Source organism: Physeter macrocephalus, chromosome 11 (assembly GCF_002837175.3).
Source record: "Physeter macrocephalus isolate SW-GA chromosome 11, ASM283717v5, whole genome shotgun sequence".
NCBI classification, from domain to species: Eukaryota; Metazoa; Chordata; class Mammalia; order Artiodactyla; family Physeteridae; genus Physeter; species Physeter macrocephalus.
This window is the reverse complement of record NC_041224.1, coordinates 135,622,385-135,644,816: the sequence shown is the minus strand read 5'-3', so window position 1 is coordinate 135,644,816 and position 22,432 is coordinate 135,622,385. Positions and strand designations below refer to the sequence as shown.

The window sequence follows — 22,432 nt, the reverse complement described above, 5'->3', positions numbered from 1 at the left end:
GGTGGGATAGGGAGGGTGGGAGGGAGACGCAAGAGGGAGAAGATATGGGGATGTATGTATATGTACAGCTGATTCACTTTGTTATACAGCAGAAACTAACACACCATTGTAAGCAATTATACTCCAATAAAGATGTTAAAAAAAAACAAAAGTCTGAATTTGGAGCAGATCTGTGGACTGGTGGCCCATCTCCATCAGCTCGCTCAACCTTATCGCCAGTCTCATCCCTGGGAGCTTTTCCAGAACCATTGCCTTCACTATGAAGTGCCATGAATTTCCCAATGCAAACTTGGGCTTCTTCAGCGCTTTTACTTTTCTAATGAACACATCATAAAGTGGTGTTTCTAGACTGGCAAGCCTTTTTCTATGTCTCTCCCAGTGCAATCTGGAATCAATTTATAGAGCCCTTCTTTCAAATCATTTGTCTGTACCTCTTGGGTCATGATTTCCATCATCTTTTTCTAGATTTGGGGGACCTATAGGTAGGTGCTGAGTGTAAGAGTTCTTCCAAATCTGGTTGTTTCTTTTTCAGTTTTTTTAATAAAACCAACACAACAGACAAAGTAAATGGCCATCAGTAGTCTTGACATCAACCTGAGATTCAGTCATAGTCTGCCATTCTTTTGACCATGGATCACATTATTTCATGGGTAAGATCCATGCCATGGAAGTTGGTCAGACAGTTTTTGCCCTGAATATCCTCGGTAGTTAGCTTGGATTTTCTAAGTGCAACGTCATCCTTCTGTAGATCAACAAGGCTCACTTTAAAAATATGACACTTGAGGCCATCAGATACAATTTTGGTTCCTTGAGTCCTTGAGAGTATTGTTTCTTGTACTTCTGATATTGAACATAGCTGATACTGAAACCTTGCATAATGATTAGTCAAATCCATTTCACCTGCCTTCACTAATCAAGGTCATTTTAAGACTGAATGTCCTCCAAGCAACATGCAGCCTAAACAATAAGATGTTTAGGGGAGTTTTTTCCAGGCACTTGGAGTCTCAGCTGCAACTAGTTGAAGCTGAGCTAGTTAAAGACTGGATAGGACCTCCGACCCTCCAACTGGGCATGTGCGAGTGTCCTCTTGGTGACCTTTTGATGGCAGAGGACTGAAAACTCCACCCCCAGATCGTGCTAAGTGCCTCCACTTTTGAACTCCAGAGGCCTGTACTTAGTTACACCTGCCCAGAACCACGATTACCGCACCTTTTCCCCATGTCCCCCCATGCCCCTCACATGCCCCATGCCTCAGGCACCCTGCTTCCATATTCGTTATCCCATAAACACGCCCGGCCCCTTGCCTATGGGGAGGCGGAATTGAGTCTTGTCTCCCATCTCCTCATTTGGTCCATCTTGCGAATAAGCCCTCTCTTTGCTGCAGGCCCGGGTGTCTCAGCGTTTTGGCTTGCTGAGCGCCAGGCAAAACAAAGTTGGTTCAGTGACAAAGCTTTCTTACCGATCTTTGTTAGAAAAGGGACTAACAACTTTCTTCTTGGCTCCCTTTTAGCCACTTTTGTGGGCTGTGGGGTTTTTTATCCCCCTAAGGTAAGCAACCTATGAGAGAGATGGCAGAGTGTGGTTTGGTGAGGAGAGCACCTGTGCTTTGGTTTAAGAAATGTGTTTCAACTCTGCCACTATCCTTGGAGCACCACTGGCCACATAATCTCTATGGTAGAGACTGACTGGCTATTCACCAAATCAGTATCCTTTCCTCCTGGACACACAAGCTAAACCCAGTTCCCAGTCTTCCTTACAGTCAGATGTGTCTATATGACAAGTACTGGCCAATGAAATGTGAACCAGGGTCAGGCAATTGGCAATCAGGCCTGGCTCATAATCCTTCTAGGTGAACCTCCACCTTCTCTTTTTCCTCACCTTCAGCTATTGATATATAGGGTTGGCTTTGAAGATCGCAGATCTCTTGAAGATCCCCTCAGCCCTCAGGGTGGCCAAGCAGGGCAGCGGGTGTGCCCAGCTTGGCACCTCAGCTATAAGCAATCTCCTCCGTTTACCTTAGTTCACTATGCAAGCATTAACTCCTCCTACCGTGTGCCTAAAAATCCCAAAGTAAGGAAGTATTCCAATGGACTCTGCAGTTCCTTCCAGACCTATCATTTTGGATCTGAAGCTGTCCCCTCATTTATACTTTCATCCCTAGACAAAGACAAGAAGGACACTCTTCTGTCCATTCAAGATCTCCTAGAGGAAGGAGAGGGACTCTTCTCCATTACCTTCTCCTTCAAGGATAGAGAGAAAAGGGGAGACTATAGAAGAGAGAGAAAACAAAAAGTCTGTCAGGGCCTATCTGTTAGTTAATGGAAAAGAAGCATAAAGGGCGGTAGCATGAAATCTGGGGGACTCCAGGCCAGAGAATGAGGGCGTCATTTGCCATTGCACCTGGCTGACAGCAGATCTTGGGGTTATAAATCCTGAATGAATGAGGGGCTAGAGAAGTGACAACAAGCTTCTATTCCACTAGCACATCTCTTGCTGTAGGTCTGTGCTTAATCAAGCCAGCCTCAAATCCTTTTAGAACTGAAGATCTCAGCTAGTCCCAAATAAATCTCCATTTATATTCCCTCTTCAATAAAGCCTTCTTCCCAACCCAGAGGAGGATGTGAAAGCCACTGCTCCTTTAGGCAAAGTCACTTCTATTTGAAAAACCAAGACATGTATATGCACATATGTCCTGTGTAAAGGTAACTTACAATGAGATTTTCTGATTCTGAATGTATGTACAGTAGAATGATAACTCCTCTTAGACATAGAAGCGGCACCGTATGTCCCTGTAGTAGGAATACATCCCAATTCTAGAATGATGGGGTTGCATTTAGTGTGTGACACTAAAGTCAAACTATGACACTAAAGTCAAACTAAGTCAAACTCACTATTGAAACAATGCATAACTGGTCTACAAAGATGTTATAAGCCCCCCTCCCTTTTTTTACAAGGTGGGTGAAGGATAATTCCATACTTTTCATGTCTCTTTTTAAATCTTTGAAACATTTATATAGTGTTTGTTATGTAACAAGCATTATGCAACAAATATTGTTCTACATGTTTTTTACAGATATTAATTTGTTTAATTCCCTATGAGGATACTATTATGACTCCCTTTTATAGGAAAGAAAATGAGGAACAGAGATTAGATTATTTGCCCAAATTCACACAGCCAGTTAGTGACAGAGCTGGGATTCAGACCCATCTAGTCTAGAGCCACAGTCTATGTGCTCGGTAACTATGCCATACTGCCTGATTTTTGTTGTTGTTGTTGTTTTTGTTTTTTTTGGTTTTGGCTGCATTGGGTCTGCATTGTTGTGTGCGGGCTTTCTCTAGTTGCAGTGAGCGGGAGCTACTCTTCGTTGTGCTGCGCAGGCTTCTCATTGCAGTGGCTTCTCTTGTTGTGGAGCACGGGCTCTAGGGCAAGCAGGCTTCAGTAGTTGCAGCACACGGGCTCAGTAGTTGTGGCTCACGGACTCTAGAGCGCAGGCTCAGTAGTTGTGGCGCACGGGCTTAGTTGCTCTGTGGCATGTGGGATCTTCCCGGACCAGGGATCAAACCTGTGTCCCCTGCATTGGTAGGCGGATTCTTAACCACTGAGCCACCAGGGAAGCCCCCTGATTTTTTAAAAATAATTGACCAGCCCTTACCCATGTTTGTCTCATAACCACACATACTCCCCTGCCCTCCCCCCATGCTCATCCAGGTTATACCCAAGTCTACCAAGAAGTCTGAAGTGTGATCCTGGCTATGAAAATTCTTCATGGCAAGCATGGCAGCTGAACATAGGCTCTTGGTGAAAAAAAATCGCTTATTTCTTATAAAATTTCATTCTTAATGAGAAATGAGAATCAAATATTCAAACTACCCCTCTCTATGGAAAATAGAAATCTACTCTACAATATTGACTTTGCCTCTGTGATTTTCTCGTTGTCAAATATGAGTCAAGAAGACAGTACAATTGTGGCATATTTTAAAGACGAGGTGTTTAAGTGTTCAACGATTCTCAGGAGTCCCACCTTTTTAGTATTCAGGAAGAGTTTAATAATAAGTGACAAAGACTGTGGGTCGAAGATCTTGTTTCCAGTTGTAGCATAACCAAGGTTGGCTGGTGGAGATGGAGTGACAAAATCTCATCTCTTCAGGCTCTGTTTGCTCATTTTTGAAGTAAGAAGGGCAAACTAGATGAACGCTAGGGTCTAATCCAATTCTAGGACCATTCTGGATTCGCTCTTCCCCTGGCCCACAAGATCCCTCATGATCTGGCTCCTGACAAACTTTCCAACCTCATCATGTATCCCAACATCACTCAGCTCCAGCTACATGGGTCTCTCTTCTGTTTGTTCCAAAACACTAAGATCCTTCCCAGCTTAGGGCCTTTCCACTAGCAGTTCCCTCCGCAGGGAAGCCCTTTCCCTGCATCATCACCCGGTTGGCTCTTTTTTGTCATTCAAGTCACCGATTAATGTCTTTAGTTAGTCTGTCCCCAACATCTCAAGCTAAGTTATTCCCACACCCCAGCACTAACTCTCCATCCATCACCCTGATTTACTATCACCTATCACCATCTGATATTTTCTTGTCTATTTATTTGCTTATTTGTTCATAGTCTGTCTCCTCTCACTCGGTATAAACCCCCATGAGAGTGAGACATTGTGTTATTGTCTTATCTCCAGTGCCTACATAAAAGCATAGCAGCCACTGAGCTCAGCACATCTAGTGCTGACCATAGGGACAAAAACAGTGCCTTGGATCTAGACACAGTAGGATTCCTTTCTGAGAGCCACATCATGGAGTAAAGAGCTCGATTAATGCTACATTTCCCTTTTTTTACTCAATTTAGTGGTTTCAGAGTAAACATCAGGGTGACTATGCACAGACCCCCATCACAAGAGGTAGGTTTGTACATCCTTTCTCTCCTGCTGACCTACTTCTCAATGACAGACCATGAATCTTCAGTGAGTGACATCTTCTCCATTTATATTGCCTGCCTAACAAGCAGAAAATAGCATATCCACCTAAGGAGACCAGCCCCTCGGTGCTGTGGACAGCTGTGTAGTTCTGGTTCTGCAGATTCTGGGCTTCAGGATCTGAGTGAGGGAGGTTCAAGTCTAGTGGTCAGAGGGCCTAGAGAGTCTGGATGTGGAGCTCTACCTGGTGTTCTGTGATGGCAAGAAAGGTTTTAGGAGTCCTGCTACATCAGTTAATTGAACATTAACTGAAGATGATTCAATGCTGGTTGCTGCCCTGATACAAGGGCATTCCTTCTCCCCTAATGGAAGAACAGGGTACCAAACAAGGCCACAGTAAACATCTGTCTTGGGTCTCTCACCAGACAGAGAAAGCCTCTGGGGCTTAAGGAAGCTTTGTGGAGTTCCTGAGAGGGACAGCTACAGAAGCTGCTCTTCCTAGCTCAAAAGGGAGAAGTGATGCTCAACTCACAGCTGAAGGCAGGGCCTCCACCCAGGTTAATCACCTGGGATTAGAGTAGAATGAAGAGGAATAATTGGTGAAGTCACAGGGCAATGTCAGAGCGTCACCATCTGGATTTCAGCAGTGGAGGCTCCCCGACCCTACCCCATGTCAGGAATCATCTCAACACATCCACGACCCAGGGATAGAGATTATGTTATTGTTTTTAATGGTTAATTGACTTTGACTTTTCCTTCTCCCCTCCAACCAGTTTCAGAACTTCCAGATCTGTCAAGAGACAACTTCACACTCTCTCAGATTCCTCCACTCACCCCTCAGGACCTCCTAGATCAAATACGACGTATAATGACAACTCAGGACTGGTGACCTTCTGTCCTATCATAAAAAGATTACAGGGTCAGACATTTCAGCACTTCCTTGCCCCAGTATTTGGTCAAAAAAGTTCTTCCTTAAGCATTACTAACATATCTTTTGCTGCAGTGTCAGCTCATTTCTTCTTTATAATCTACAGTGGAGAAGCCAAATGAGTATCTATATTATTTATGATACTTGAAAACCGTGAAATCAACCCTTAGCTTTCTCTCTCTCTCCACTAAATTCCGTAAGAGGCCATGCTCCCACCACTCTAATCTATCTGGTAATACTTTTATGGACTTTAATTCTTTGAATCTTTTAAAATTGTAGAAGTCAGAACTGCATACTGCTCTCATAAGGTCCTTTGGCAAGTCTTGGAGCAATCAGTTTTCCTTCCAATTTGTGAAGTCAAATTCCTGTCACTTTAGATCTGGAAATGAACTGCTGACTCACATTCAACATGCATTTGGATCTCAGCTCTCTTCCTCTCATATGTACTCACCCACTTCTTACCTTAACAGCATTGACTGCATTCATTTTTTTGTTCCTGGGTGTACTGGTCTTGTCCCAATCTTATCCTCTTTCAGATAGTTGGCTTCCTAAGTTTTCCAAGTTTACTTACATCTACTGTTCCTTCATTGGAGGTTTCAGAAAACTCAGCCAGCTGAGAAGATATACCTGCACATCATCCGATTAAAAATAGGGGAAATCCTGAACCCAAGAAGGTATGGCAATGATGTCCGCACCCGGTATTAGATCAATCTGGGCCTCACTTCCCAAATGGTTATCTGTGGTTTTTTTGTGGTACGCGGGCCTCTCACTGCCGTGGCCTGTCCCGTTGCGGAGCACAGGCTCCGGACGCGCAGGCCCAGCGGCCATGGCTCACGGGCCCAGCCGCTCCGCGGCACGTGGGATCCTCCCGGACCGGGGCACGAACCCGCGCCCCCCGCATCGGCAGGCGGACTCCCAACCACCGCGCCACCAGGGAAGCCCCCAAATGGTTTTTTGAAATCCATTCTCAGCTTCCTTTGTTCCCCTGGCTTCTTCTCACCCTCACACAAACTACCGTATTGTTCTGTGTGTCTAGATACTTCTTTTGCCTCTTTCTGTCATACATACTTGCCCGATTCTTTTCTAAACATTATTAACTACATTTGATTTCTGTTCTAGGTATAATGCTCTTACCTCAACTTTATTCTCCCTCAGATAATTGACTTCCGCCATTAACACAGTTTACTTACATTTTTCTTTCCCTTTCCTCAGAGATTTTGGCAGACTCAGCCAGTAAAGACTGCCTGGGAGAGTATCTGTTTGTAGTTGCAGTTTCATCATGATGATTACAGAATTTCCTTTCACACTCAAAAATATCTTAGTTGGGATGGTAAATTATACGGTCACTCTACAGACAGGGCAGACTGACTCTCAGCTGTCCTTTCAGACCAACTCGGAGCCACACCACATACCTGAGGGTACCTTAGCTCCTTCCAGAACTTCACTTCGAGGCTACACATCATCCTCCCTCCAGGACTAGTTTTAGTGGTCTTAGAAAATAAGTATTTGGGCCCTGTCAGGGCACTGTGGCACTGCCTAGGATTTTAGGCTGATCTCTCTAGCTATTAGAGCCATGAGGGTTAGATGATGATTGCTCTATATATACATCAGGAAGATGCAATGTAGTGTAGCAATTAAAAACTGGAACTTTGGAGCTGAACTGCTTAAGTTCAAACCCTGGCTCTGTCACTTTCACTTATATTTAATTGGAGTATATGAACCCATATACATGTTCTTTATCAAGAGATGCTCTGAAACAGTATATATGCACAGACCCAGCACTTACTAAGTTGCGTTTGTTATCCAACAGTTGTGGATTTCCCATGCCACAAGATCTAAGCACATGGATATGTCACGGGGGACTCAGCTTTAGGCCAGCTTGCTCATCCCACTCTAATTCATGGGATGGTAAGCTTGGCAAAATCTCTCTGGCACTAGAACTTCCCCTCCACAAGACAGACCCAACAACTCTTCCGCTCTGGATGCTCTGTAAAGGTTGAATTATGTCATTCATTTACTCATTCACAAAACACAGAGCTAAGGGCTATAGGGGATCTAAAGAAAGTAATGTCCATGCCTAACCTCAAGGAGTGTATTATTGATCTGAGGATAGTAGAAGTATGCACACAAAAATTAAATGACAGGCAAGCCACTGGACGTAGAAATGTTACAAAGAAATAGTATAACGATTAAAGGTTAAATGAGTGGGGCCTCTCATAAGATCTACAGGAGTTGAGGAAAAAGACAGATCACCTAGGAATAAAGACACCAAGGGAATCAAGACATAGAATACGAGGGAAGTAATGGATTTGGGACGGAAAAAGATAAATGTTAAATATGCATTAAACTTCAGGATTTAGGCTCAATCTTGTATTTGGCATCAGTTTCAGCCTCAGGTTCTAGAAGACCAAGTAGCTAAATGTCTACTTCAATGTTATTTTTTACTATCCTGGAACTTGTAAATGATCAGTGACCCTGTGATTGTGTTTTACAATCATATCCAATGAGCATAACAGCACTAGTAAGATGACCAAAACGTGACATTTGGATTACATTTTAAATAGAGGTGCCAACTTTTTTATTTGCTAAGTAAGTATGTTGGAAAGGGCAACACTATCATTTCATAAAATTCATTTCATATTTTGACACCAAAAGCCGATTAGACATAATTAGATAATTTTAATATCTCAATATTAACTTTCAAGTGTGGGTCAATGTGCTAAATATCATTAGAGTAAAAAAAATTACCTTATTTGCTTTATCTGCTAATATAATATCTCTCAATTAAAATATGAAATATATTTATCATTGTAAAAGTAAAATGCCTTACTAATTATTCATGATTATAATAGCTAGTAATTTGTATAAAAAATTAATAACTTTCTAATAGGTAACTATAATAGAGTTTGACTACTAACACAAATATTAAGAGAAAGCACATTTCCTAGATAACTTAGGAAGAATGTTATTTTTTTTCAAATGTACACAGGTTTATAAAAATTTAAATAATAATACAGGACAGAATAATGATGATTAGGTTTATTGTAATTATAACCTTTATATAATTGTTTGCTATACTACTGAAAAAACTTTTCCTTAAATTATATTCTGCTCTTCACAAAAAGTTAGTGATGTTATTAAATGTGCTTCCTTTGTATCTCATATAGCAGATATTTAGATGAGCAGAAACTACCAGAAATCTTATTTTTTAAGGTTGGCAGCATTTAGGATTAATGATGAATTGAACTAGGTTTCTGCTTTACCTGGTTCCTGAAGGATTTCTGGATCTCAAACAATGATCATCACAGGGAATCTTACTGAAGAAATATTTATAGCATGGAAAAATCAGGAAAGAAAACTGTCATATAATTGTCATTGGCAGTGGAACAAACATGAAGATGCCATGAATGATTTAGAAAATACAAACATGTCTGGCTCACACCATTCATATGTGTGGTCAGAACATAATTCTAGGACAGAATAATATAACAGAATAAGCAGTGATCAGCAGAAAGATGGTGAATCACTCTGATCAGTCTTCTCTACCCAGACAGGAACTCCTTGATGCTTAAAAGATTTGAGAATTGCCAGGTACTTATGCATGGTACACAAACAAGATGGAATAGCAGCTAATACGTGTACAAAAAAAAAAGGCCACTTGGCAAAGGATGTCTTAACTTTTCCTGACAGCAGTGCCAACACAACAGGATTTACTGCCACCACAGTACCTACGGGATGGAGTCTGTGTGCTGAGACCTGCTGAAGAAGTAGCAACTGCGGAGTTCCCTAGAGAGGACAACCTTTCCTGCACGGTACCTTCTCGAAAGATCCCCCAATAATGCCATGCCAGGTGTGCCTAAAATGAGAACAAGAATGTAAAAGGAAATTCTGAAATGGTTTTGTTATCTGGAGATCTACTTACTTTGTTCCACTGACACACTTCCACATCCAGAGTTTAAGGACAGTTTTTTCTCAAGTGATTAAGGGAAGCAGCAAGAACATGAAAAATATTAGAAATAATTTAAATGAAAGTAAAAATCTTAAATTAGCTTTTGGAAATAGTCAGAAAATAACTTCAAGTGTTTTTTTCATCCAATAATCATTTATTGAGTACCTATGCAGCACTGAATCTGGAACCATACTGCTTGGGTTCAAATTCCAGCTGGGTCGCTTGCTGGCTATACAACCTTGCATTAGTTATTTAAATGTCTCTAAATTTCTCATCTATAAAATGGAATTAATCATAATATCTACTTCATAAATGGGATTAGTCATAATACCCACTGGGTTTTTTGCTTTTTAAATTTTATTATTTAAAGAACAAAATGAAAGAGAATATACACATCCACCAAAGTGAAGTTCTCCATTAAACAGAAGAGAAATCACTTTGTAATAAAGACCATCCAACTAAAAACAATATTAGATCAGTAAAACAACAATAGCAATTTGTGCTTTATTTCAATAGGTACTTCATTCATTATCTGCAGGACAGTGTAACCCACTTAAGATTCAGTGAATTAATTTTTGTAAAGCACTGGGAATAATACCTAGCAGGTTACACACAGGATGTAGTGTTTGTTAAAATAAGATGTGCCCGGCATAACCATGCCTGTTAACACATGCACAAAGCAACTTTTGTGAGGTTATTTCAATGGTGATTGTGATCACCATCAACCAAATCTTCAAGTCCTAGAGTTGGATAGGACATAATTCATTATTCCAAGTCAATTCGTTTTAGAGAAAGGAAAGCTTGATAATTTGGTGGCAATGCTGCTATCAGCCATATCCCACATTGGCAGAATTAGCCAGAAAGTGTCTTGCTTCTTCAACCTCAGTTGAAATAAATGAATGGTGACTACGTGTTGATTGAATTAAATTAGACTAAATAGAAGAGAAATCAATTAAGAAGACAGAACCATGAGGTGCCATGGATGCTAATGAAAAAAAACATAGAAAAGGGGGCATGTGACAAGGTCATGCACTTCAGGAAAGTTATGAAGGACACATTTCTCTGGGGAAATATGAAAGCAAGGAGAAGGAAACATGGAGGATGATGCCTGGAGAGGTTAACAGGGTTAAAAAAAAAGTTTTTACTCTATTGAAAACACACGTGATTACAAGGAGGCACTAGAGAAGGCGAGATTGAAAATGTATAGTAAGTAGAGAGTCTAATTGGTAAAGGAGAATTCAGAGGAAGATAAGGGGGGATAAGATTAACAACACTGGCAGAGCAGTTGTGAAGTGGAAAAAAGTGAATGTGAGGGAGCTCAGGTCAGATGTCCTTGATTTTCACGGTAAAGAAATAGGAATGAGGGTATAGAAGTTTCTTTGGAGACTTCAGGAAAATGGAAAAATTTAGAAATGCTACCATGGGGAATATGATGTGGCATTAACTAGACATGAATAAAAGGATATCCAGTTAACCCTGGACACCCAACTGAGATGCAACAGCAGGGATTTGTGGTGAATCCAAGCACAACCTCCAGTAATGACCCGCCTTCTGGAATGGTTAAAGATAGGGCATATGGAGATCACAGGCTTGGAAGAGCCAAGTCTGTAGAGGAGAGATTTTCACATGAAAGGATTTGTCCAGCCAACCCAGGCTGGAAACGAGGAAGTAAAGACAGAGGTGGGGAACAGGTGTAGATGGCGGAATTCCAGGGTGTAGTGAGGACATAGTGATGTGTTGGCTTGGTGGGCACAAGGGGGAAAGACAGGGCATTATTATCAGACGGGTATCTGGGGAGTGTGAGATCCTGGGGGTGGCAAAGAAAAAAGGGCCAAGAATCAAGTCTTGAAAAAAAATGCGCACAGGGGCAGAAAGAAGAGAATCTAGAAGATAAGAGAGAATCATCAGAGAGGCAGCAAAACAAAAGAGAGTCATTTTACAGAGATCAAAGAGAGAGAGAATTTCAAGGAGAAAGAAGAGTTTACACAGCATATTTTTACATAATAATCCTAACAAATGTGCACTGCCATAGAATAATGGTTATTGAATGGTAGTTACAAGCCAAGCACAGTGCTAACGGTTTTAAAGGCATTGCCCTAGCAAAGCTTTCCAACACTCCAATGAGGCAAGTACTATTATCACTGATGCTTTACAGCTGAGGAGGATGAGCCATAGCTGTGTGAATAACTTATCCAAAGTCACACAGCATGAGCTCCTAACCTCAACCCTGAACCTCTTTTACCTTAATAACAACATGAGGTCTGAAGCAGTTTCTATATTATTACCATCATTTTGCAAATACTGTATCAAGCCCATGCATTATCTTCAATCTTCATTACCTTTCAGGCAAGTAACGGAGAATTCAAGGACTGAGACCAAGAAATGATTGTTGGATTTGTGCACTAGGAAATGTTTAGAACTGATGACAGAGCAGAGAGGGGGGGATGTACAGAGCACGTTACTGGGAGACAAGGACTGAGCGGGGGTGAGGTGAGGGAGGTGAAAGAGGCCCATAGCGTAGTTAGGATCATGAGGATTGGAGTTTGACACAAATGAGTTCAAATACAGTTCAATCATGCAACTGAGTCACTCAGTTGCGTGATCTTGGACAAGTTTTTCCATGTTAACTAAGTTTCCTTTTCTTTAGGTGTACAATGATCATACTTCATAGGGTAGTTCTGAGAATTAATCAACACAATTCCTATACATTTTTTGCTGTTTTGGGCTCACAATACCCATTCAAAAATGTTTTTATTATGCGTATTGCATATACACTATGGTTAACTGTACTGTAATCTCTTGATTTTCTTTTTAAGATCCTCTTCTACTTAGGTATTCATAATATAGCCATGTTTTGACGATTCTCTTACTACCTCTCTGCTCTCTGGTTTCTTGAATTAATGTAGCACATATTACATTTCTGAGAACTTTTGAATATATGTGTTTTTTTTCTCAGACAAAAGTTTGTGAGACAGGTACAGTAAATTCTGTTAGCTCCTCTAGGTAGGGAATGATGTATCCTGATTAAACAAATCTTCTGCTTTATACCATACACAGATAATCGTTTGTCAAATAATTAACATAGAACACATTTACTAAAACTGTGCTCCTCGTAATGTGAACACTGTTTAGTGATTCAAAAAGTCAACTTAGGATTTTTACTGTCTTCATATCTCTGTATCATCATTAAGAGAACTTATTTTCATCTTTCCTAGAGGTGCAGAACACCAGTTACACTCCTCGTTACAGAGAGCATCTGACCTCTGTGAAGATAAATATGTACAATATACATTTACATATACATTGTGTTCAAAAAGGACAAGTCCCTAGAACACTAAAAATACAGTAGGGAGATCAATTATACACATTTTCCGGGGCAATATTTGGGATTAAGGAAACACTCAGAGTCACCAGTAATGTTTGGAGCTCAGCATCAACCTTCTAGATTGTTCCTCCAGATCAGAGAAGTGTAAGCTTAGCTAGACATGAAGAAAACCAAAGATGACCTAGAAATTAAGCACATCTGTTATGTTCATTGAGACATCAGAATTTAGCTTTTGGAACTAAAGGCTATGTTTTAGATAAACTCCATTTTTAAAGAAATCCTTATTAAGGACCTCTAAACACAGGACCAAATTCTGTCCTCAGATTCTTAAGCAAAACTGGGTCTGAAATCAATATAGGCACTGTTAGAAAGGATCTGTGGATTGAATCAGAGAATAGGATTTGGCCCCTAGGACACAAACCACGCTACTAATCCCGGAGAAAGGATTTGCCTATTTAAAGGATTATAAATTTTTGAAAAGCATATTCTGTTGATAATACTTTTCATTTCCTGCAAATCAAATTACTGAGGGATATTTTCATTATGAATAGAATTGGACAATGTTTTCATTGTCGTTTTTCGAGTATAAAAGGGTACCAAATTTCAAAGTAATTTGATGTGAAGTTTCATGGCCCCAAATGGCTACACATCTGAAGATTCGAGCAAATACATTAGAAATAATGCCTACTAGCAAACCAAAAGACACTTACATCTAAAAGAAAGTCTACTTGATTTGTGATACTGGCATTTATGAAAGTATGAAAGTATCTGCAGTTTTACATGACAGTGACAGCACAGAGAAATCTGGACGATGAAGGGCAAGTCTAGCAGTCTTGCTTGGTGGGCTCTGTCACATGCTGGCTACTTCCCACTCTGGACTCATTTTACTCTAGTGAAAGAAATGGCTGTAAGTCATGTTGAAAGATAGTGTTTTAGTAATAGGAAAATTCATTGGTTCTTGAACTTCCTTAATGGAATGAGCCTTCCAGAGGCTACTTGTCAGGCGCAGAAGAAAAAGAGAGAGAGAAAGCAAGCCAGATAAACATTTGAGGTCATATAACACTTTGGTCTCTAATGTTCTCAATGCCTCCCTCTGTGCATAGACCTCACTTTGAAGTTATCACCAGCCATAGACCTAGAAAATCCTCTCATTGGAGACCATGTCTAATGCTTTGTTCTAAAAGTCACCTAGAAGGTTTTCTCTAGAGTAGCAGTCACTGTCAGCATCAGCATCATATTTTACTTACACCATCCCCACAAAATTGCAATAAAGGTTTGGATCCTGTGGGCTTTTTCTTGTTCTGAATTTTCTGCTGTTGCTCAGACAATGGGCCAACCATTTCTGAAAAAAGAAAGGCAGGGTTGGGGTGGGGAAAGAGACTGCCAGAAGTCACAGCATAATGCTATTAGTCTGAACTCTCCCATGACGGAACCCTCACTGGGAAAGACAATTATATGGGAAAGGATGATAACCTCATGGGGCAATAACCTTCCGAGACATCCTGTTCCACTGTGTACAGGTTATTAATTTGATTACCTTTCAGAGAAGTAGCCAAACTTCAGGAGCCCTCTCAGAACCTAGTCAATCCTTTCAAGGTTTGCCCATCTCTAATGAGCTGGGTCTTTTCAGCAATCATCTAACCACATGATTTCCTTAATTTTCAGCCGGTTGCATAACGACAAAGATAAATGTGGCTTTTCCCAACTGCTTCTAAAATAAGTTCAAGACTGAATTAATACGAATGGAAATACTTTTTGTTTGTGTAAAGGGTCGGGGAAAGAAACCACATGTGTGGGGTTTGCCGACACCTGCTAAAATGTACCCTATGTGTCCCACACTTGGGACCCAAGAGTGGCAAAGACAGGATAATCAGCTCCTAGAACCCCAAACTCCTAAGATGGTGAAACTCCATCAAATTCATTCAGCAGGAGCTAGAAAACTCCAAAATTACCAAAATAGACTTAGTTGTAAAAGAAATCTTTTGGGGGATTCTTGAATCCCATCACTTGTCCAATGAAATATGACAACTACGTTATTTCTAAAAACAAGGGTTGCCATGTGTTGAAATATCTCCAATCTGTCAATTTATGTTCTCGTCAAGCTCTCATTTGTATTAGGAATATAATGGGTGATGGGAGGGCTTGGGAGTCTGAGAACAGCAAAGATTTAATGACTGTAGAGGAAAAATAGCCTACTTGAAATTGCACAGAAAAGTGGGAGCCTCATACTGAGTGAGAATCTTGACCTAACTGAAAAAAAAGCTTTCCTTACTTGTTAAATTGACATTCTCACCATGTACCATTAACCCTTATTTGGGACACATTTGTAGTGAATAGATGCCCTCCAATTAAATGACACCTGTGTGGGACACTATACATTGAAAATTAAAAACAAACACACAAAAGACTTGTTCTGTCACAGGACCCCATAATCTAATGGGGGGAAATAGCTCCCACGGACCAAAGAACACAGAAGGTCTTGAAGATGAAAATACACAAACAAGGGGCAAAGTCCCTGAAGGCTAAGTGAAAATGGAAAAGAATGATGAGGTCAGTCAGGGATACTTTTTCCAGGGAAAGTTGAATTTTTAGGTAGATTTGAGAGGATAACATGGCTGGATGGATAGAAGAGAGGATATTCTAGTGGAAATGGAGGAAGTTAAGACCCTGAAGCTCAATCCATTTTATCTCTTTGTTCTATTCCCTCCATCTGAACTGCAGCCCAATCCCTTCCTCCTCGCAAGTAGAGGAAGAGTAGCTATGGCTTCTGTGGTTAAGTTATAAAGATCGTCTTGCTTGTTAGGTACTGCAAAGTATTTTTCTGTTACTAACAAGCAAATCAAATCAGATCAAACTGTTCAAACTCAGTTCACTCTCTTATAAGAAGATAGACATGGGTTTTGGGGGGAAGGTTATCATTTGCGTTCTTATTGTCTCATCTTTCTTTAAGCTCCATCAAGTGGCTTTACTATACATCATGATGATTCCTTTCAATAAATTCTTTAATGCATCAAACTACCCCAAGAGGCAAAAAATCTTCAGGTTGCTGGTCCACCTTTAAGACAAATCCCTTTCAATTTCTTCTTAACCAGTTGCTTTAAATTCCCTTACTCTCCTCTCATCTGTGCTATGTAAATTCAGATTAAAATGCAGTCAATTAAATCCATAAATGTCCAAATAGTCAATTTGATGTTCCTGTTATTTATGTCTAAGACCAGAGTGTCTTAGGCATGAGTACCGTGTATCGGCACTTTCCGCATCCAGGCCCTGGCCTAAGCCCTTCACATTCATTAGTTTATTTAATCCTTATAGCAAAACTAAACAATGTTTCCAAATTCCCAACAGATATTAAGTTTTAGGAAACAAGAAATCAGAATTCCCAGAAATTCTTGTGAATTCCTGAAATCATAAGCTATTCTTTATTTTAGAGGTATTTACCAAGGAAAAGTATTTTAGTAGTGGTTTTTATTTTTATTTATTTTTATTTATTTTTTTAGTATTTTAGTAGTACATATTTATAAAGACTTATATGCTATACTGAATAATCAGAACCTGGAAAATGTGCCAGAAAAAATTATTGGATGATGCTAGAAAAACCTAACATTTGGGTATCCTAGCAAGATTATCAGCACTACACAAAATCATACATCAAAATCACTAATTTAGGGACTTATTTTGTTTCCAAATGTGTTATTTCTGAAAATACAACTCATAAGATTTACATAAAGTATACTATGCATACAGACTTACAGATATTGATAATATTTTGTTCACAAGAATGGCTCACCATGAGTCACAGAGAAGGCCACAAATAAGTTCTTGTAACATGATTCGTTGAATTTCTATTGCTATGTAGCAAATTGCCACAAATTTAACAGCTTAAAACGGCTCACATTTATTTTCTCATAGTTCTTTAGGTCAGGTCCACTGGGCAGAAATCTAAGTGTCAGCTGAAGCCTCAGTTCTTTTGGAGGGGGGTGGGTGGCAGGGCCGGTTCAGGGTCCTCTCCAAGCTCACTGGTTGTTGGAAGAATTTATTTCCTTCTGGTTTTAGGACTGAAGTCCCCATTTTCTTGCTAGCTATTGGCTGAGGACCCCTCTCAGGTCCTCTCAGGTGTATATCCTTGTAAGCTTGGAGTAGGCAATGGTTTCTTAGATATGACATTAAAAGCAAAGCAACCAAATTAAAAATAGATAAATTGGACTTCAACGACATCAAAAACTTGGGGGTTTCGAAGGACACTATCAAGAAGGTGAAATGGCAACCCATAAAATGGAAAAAAAAATGTTTGCAAATCACATTTCTGATAAGGGGCTAACATTCAGAATATATAAGAACACTACAACCTGAAAATTTATAAAAGACAAATAACTCAATTTTTTAAATGGACAAAAGATTTGAATAGACATTTCTTCAAAGATGATATACAAATATCAATAAGTGCATGAAAAGATATTCTACATCATTAGCCACTAGGGAAATGGAAATCAAAACCACAAAGAGATATTACTGCACATGTACTAGGATGGCTATAATATTAAAAATATCCATTCATCAACTGGTGAATGGATAAACAAATGAGGTATAGCCATACAATGAAATTTTAGCTAATCACAGAAAGGAAAGAAATACTGATACATACTACAACATGGATGACACTTAAAAACACTATGCTAAGTGAAAGAAGCCAGACCCCAAACACTATATATTGTATGATTCCATTTATATGAAATGTCCAGAATAGATAATCCATAAAGACAGAAAGTAGATTAATGTTTGCAAGGGGCTGGGGGGTTGGAGAAATGAGAATCGTTAATGGATATGGGGTTTCCTTTTGGGGTTATTAACATATTCTGGAATTAGGTATTGGTGATTGTTGCACAACTTAGTGAATATGCTAAAAAAAATTAATTTCTCACTTTGGTGAATTTCATGGCATGTGAATTGTATCTCAATTAAAAAATAATAGAGACCATAGAAGAACTTGGCTTTTCTTCCAAGAGGAAGGAGATAGAAAAGGAAGTAGGAGCAGGAAGATAAAGGAAGAGCTTTGGGGGCAGCATGGCTGGAGACTGAGCCTTACTTGTTGGAAGGGACAAGGATAATTTTAAGATTAAGGATGTCCAATATTCCATGTTAAGATGTTGCAATATTAAATCCTCTCCATCTTACCAAAACCTCAGTGAAGTCTGATAAATACATAAAGACTTCATATAAATTGTTTGTTTGTTTGTTTGTTTGTTTGTTTGTTTGGGTCTTTCTTCGTGTGTAAGAGGTGGAATTAAGTAAAAGCTCAGAGTTCCAAGTGTAGGTCAACACACCATGGAATAGGAATATAATGTGAGGAATGACGTGACCAACCACAAACAGAACTAACATGGGAACTTGGAACCAGAGGTGCTCATGGGAATGTGAGCCCTTGGAAATTTGCAGAAAACTTGGGAAAGGTGCTCTATTCTCCACAAACAAGGAATGGAGTTTCTAGATAATATTATCTCAATCTTAAGAGTAAGGGTAACTCCTTACCCTTACTCACAGAGAACATGTGAGTAATCAGTAAAATTTAGTCTAAGGAAAATTTGTATTGCTTCTTTCATATGAGATTTAGACCAGGCCTGCCCTCGTGAGGGCTACGTGTATTTCAAATCTCTATCCTCAGTTTCTATAAAGTGAGAGGGTTGGTCTAGGTCCTTTTCCATCCCCAAATTCTTAAACCCTAAAAAGTTTTTAAAATGCAGCTGAGGTATTCAGTCCAAAGCTTTCTGGGTTAAAATTTTTTTCACTGACAATTTACCCTCAAATCAATAACATTTCAAATCAGTCAGTTAGGAAAGTCACAAGGATGCCAGCAAGTACTTGCTAGCAGATATAAAGCAAAGTTCTTTTTCAACTGGACACGTAAGGCAGGAGAGAACATCCTCCAGACCTACGGTTCTTAAAATCAGTTCTTAAAAACTCAAGGTCCAAGTCCATATCAATGTATTTAGAAACAGTTTTAAATTTAGAGTAACCTAATTTGCAAAATGGAGAAGGGTAACTTCTTCATAAGAAGTTTTCTTTCTTTCTTTGGCAACTTTTTTCTATCCGGAGAACAATATCCCATGAACAGCCTTGTTCCTGTAACTAAACACTCTCATATGAGCCAAATCCCAAAGAAATCAATATAAAGTTTTTATTCCTGTCCCTCTACACCTAAAAAACACCTAGAATGTGTACAGCAGTCAAGAACAGGCTCTCAGGAAAGAAAGGTCTTCTTCCATCTAGAATATAAACTCTGTGAGGCCAGGAGATGTCTTATTCATCATTACATCCCCAACACCTAGAATAATGCCTGACACAAATCAATTGTTTAATAAGTGTTTATTAAATAAATGAATGGTTGAAATAGCCACTCTACCACCATGACTCAATTCACTGAACCTCCATTTCTTCATCTGCAGAATGGAGATAATCGCACTTCCGTCATAGAACTTTCTACAGTGTAGGGTATGCAATGAATGAGCTTAGCACAGGGCTGGCACATAGCACTTGCTCAATCCATGGTGCCCCTTGTTGCTGTTTTTATAGCAACCTGTCTTTGAAACATTTCCTGATACACATTATGAAAGAGTGTTTTAAAAGTCACACAAATCTGACTAGCAGAGCAGTATAAGGATAAAGAAATTTCAGTTTAAATCAAAAGCCAACACAAATAACAACAGAGAGAATAGTTTTAATGGGGGAGCCACTGTTTGCCCGTCAAAGATCTAAGATTTCAAAGGGGCAAAAATGACATTTCCAATTCTGATCTCTCATAGCCCCCAGAAACACTTCAGGAGGAAAAATAGTACTGCCACGGCCTTAAAGCATCCACCAGACTGTTCCCAGCTTTACAACTTTAGAAACTTTGATAGAAATCAGGGGTATTGATGGGAAATCTATGAATGGAGTAATCCCACTGCTTTAATTCATACCACAGAATGTCTGATTGTTCAGTTTTGCAAATTAGCAAGTGAACGAACCAATTTAAAGAAATAAGGACAATGCCACATAAAACACACTCCTCTTGTTTATCTTGACGAGGCATGGTTCCATTTTAATGATTTATGTTAATGTTTTATTGTACAGTGGTTATGCCCTGAAGTGCATTTTATAAGACTAATGAAGTCTTAGTAATCCCAGACGTCTTCTCCAGCATTCTCTTATTATGTCTTTGCTGAGAACTCGTGTGGGAGAGACCACCAACCATCGTTTGAGTAAAGAAGTTTGTGAATTAGTGAAATGAAAATCAGTCAAGTTCTACAGTAGTGAGGAGTCCAGAGGCCACTCCAATGGGATTCTGTGTTCTCACACAAAAAATTGTCTATTGGTCTTCATTACGAGAGATGAGCAAACTCTGCTGTATTTAGGGTTCATCAAACATCAAACCAATTTTTTTCAAATGTTTTGGGTTTGCCAAAATCCAAAACACGTTTTGCCCTTAGCATTTTTCCCTTCATTTTCAAACCCCTATGTATTTTAAGGGAAATTTAATCCTTATGTTTCTGACTCATTTACACTTAACACGTGAACATGTTGTTTCATAAGATTTATTTGAAGTCTATGAAGCCTTGTAAGTCTTTTAAAGTCCTTTTTCCATAGTGGCAGGAAGCTGAGTGTTCCAAAGACATGAAAACTTGGACTCCCAATGAGTGGAATGGGTCTGAAACTCAAGATTTGTTAAGACCCAATGTTAGATTGAGTTAGTCTTAGTAAAACCCATCTTCTCTCCCATAATTACCATCCTCTACTGTGATGCATGGCTTTTAACAATGAAATTGCTGAGGCCATAAAACAGTCATTATTGACATTCCTGTGATATATGCCATCAGCTGGATTTCCATACAAGAGAAACGAGTGGAGGTCATTTATTACCTGTGGCCAGTGGAGTAGAGTTTAAGTTCCGTACTTTCTAGCTTCTAGTCACAACCCTCCATGGACACCGTTGTCTCCTGGCTGTTTAAGCTAAAAGTCCCTCTGCAGTCCTCATCCTTATCCTCTTCGACTTCCCCCAGCCTCACAAAGGGCTGGGTAATGTGTGGGGAAGCCCATGTACACTGGCATTCTACCAGTGCTACCACTTCTCGGAAGGCATATGGGATGGTGGAGGAGGGCTGTCAGAACAGAGTCTTCTTACCCTACAGATTCAGAGAATGAAACCCAGGGCAGTGATCAATGCATCGAGGTTTATTACAGATATTGTGGCAGTACTTGGGGTGGCGGGGGGCAGGGAAGGAATGGCAAGGCTTCGATTCCTTCCCTATTCTTATGTCCAGTCCTCTCATATATCCTTTATCCCTAAGCAGCTATTTCCACTGCAGTGGGACCCCAGACGGATCTACAAGGTTGGTATAGACGGGTCACTCAGAGCCATCTCCAGATTCTTCCTAGAATGGATACAAAGCATGGGCCTCCTGATGTTTCTGGAGGCCAGAAATGATTTGGAGTGATTAGCTATAAAGCACAAGAATTTTAGAGTTTATCAAATCTTAAACCTGTATCGTGCCTCCACCACTTCTTAGTTGCTTGATGCTTGGGAAGTTAACTGTGTTTCTGAACTCTGTTTTCTAACTGCAAGTGGAGATTTAAAATATGACTACCTCATAAAGTGATTGCACAAATTAAATGAGATTGAACATGGTGAGTGCTTAGTGAGCACATATTAAAACCACAATGAATGGTACTTGTATTCATTGCTATTACTGTTGCTGTTGTTCTTATTTTCAAACCAACTCCTAGAGGATTTCTCATATCTGGAGTCCTTCTCCCCTCTATTTACAACCCCTTTCCCCATTCCAATATTTGGATAAGACTGAATATCCTAGAGTGGCATTTTGCTCTATTTATTTTTTGTCACTGTTGGATGTCCTCAGGGTGTCAAATTAGGAAAGGGTGCCTCCCTCCTATCTGCCCATGGGATCCATCCTGAGAAAGGCATTAGGAAAATCTTTAACCTAACCTTTAAGCAGTGGTCTTCAGTACCATCTCTTCTTAGGTACAACAGGTTGAATTCAAGTATATTTGACTTTCTTTTGAGATGGTCTTCCACTTTTCTCCATTTCAATCGATTCCTCCTCTGTACTCACTCCTCTGCAAGCAGACACATGTATTGATGGCCTTCTTTCTGCCTTCATGCCCTTCAATACCACTTCCTTCCGTTGTTTATGGAGTGCTTTCTCACTTCTCAACTCCTTCAAGAGGTATCCTCGGTTTAATTCATACCTTGTTCTCAAAACGACCCCTCTATCCTTTTCCACAGATTAGTAAATGACTCTACCACCTTCCCAGATACTCAAGCC

At 39.9% G+C, this 22,432-nt stretch overlaps 1 pseudogene; it reads right to left on the bottom strand.

The window, feature by feature from the left end:
* Positions 1 to 895, bottom strand: part of LOC102980249 (40S ribosomal protein S3a-like) — a 115,423-nt pseudogene extending 114,528 nt beyond the window's left edge.
* Positions 896 to 22,432: the final 21,537 nt, after the last annotated feature.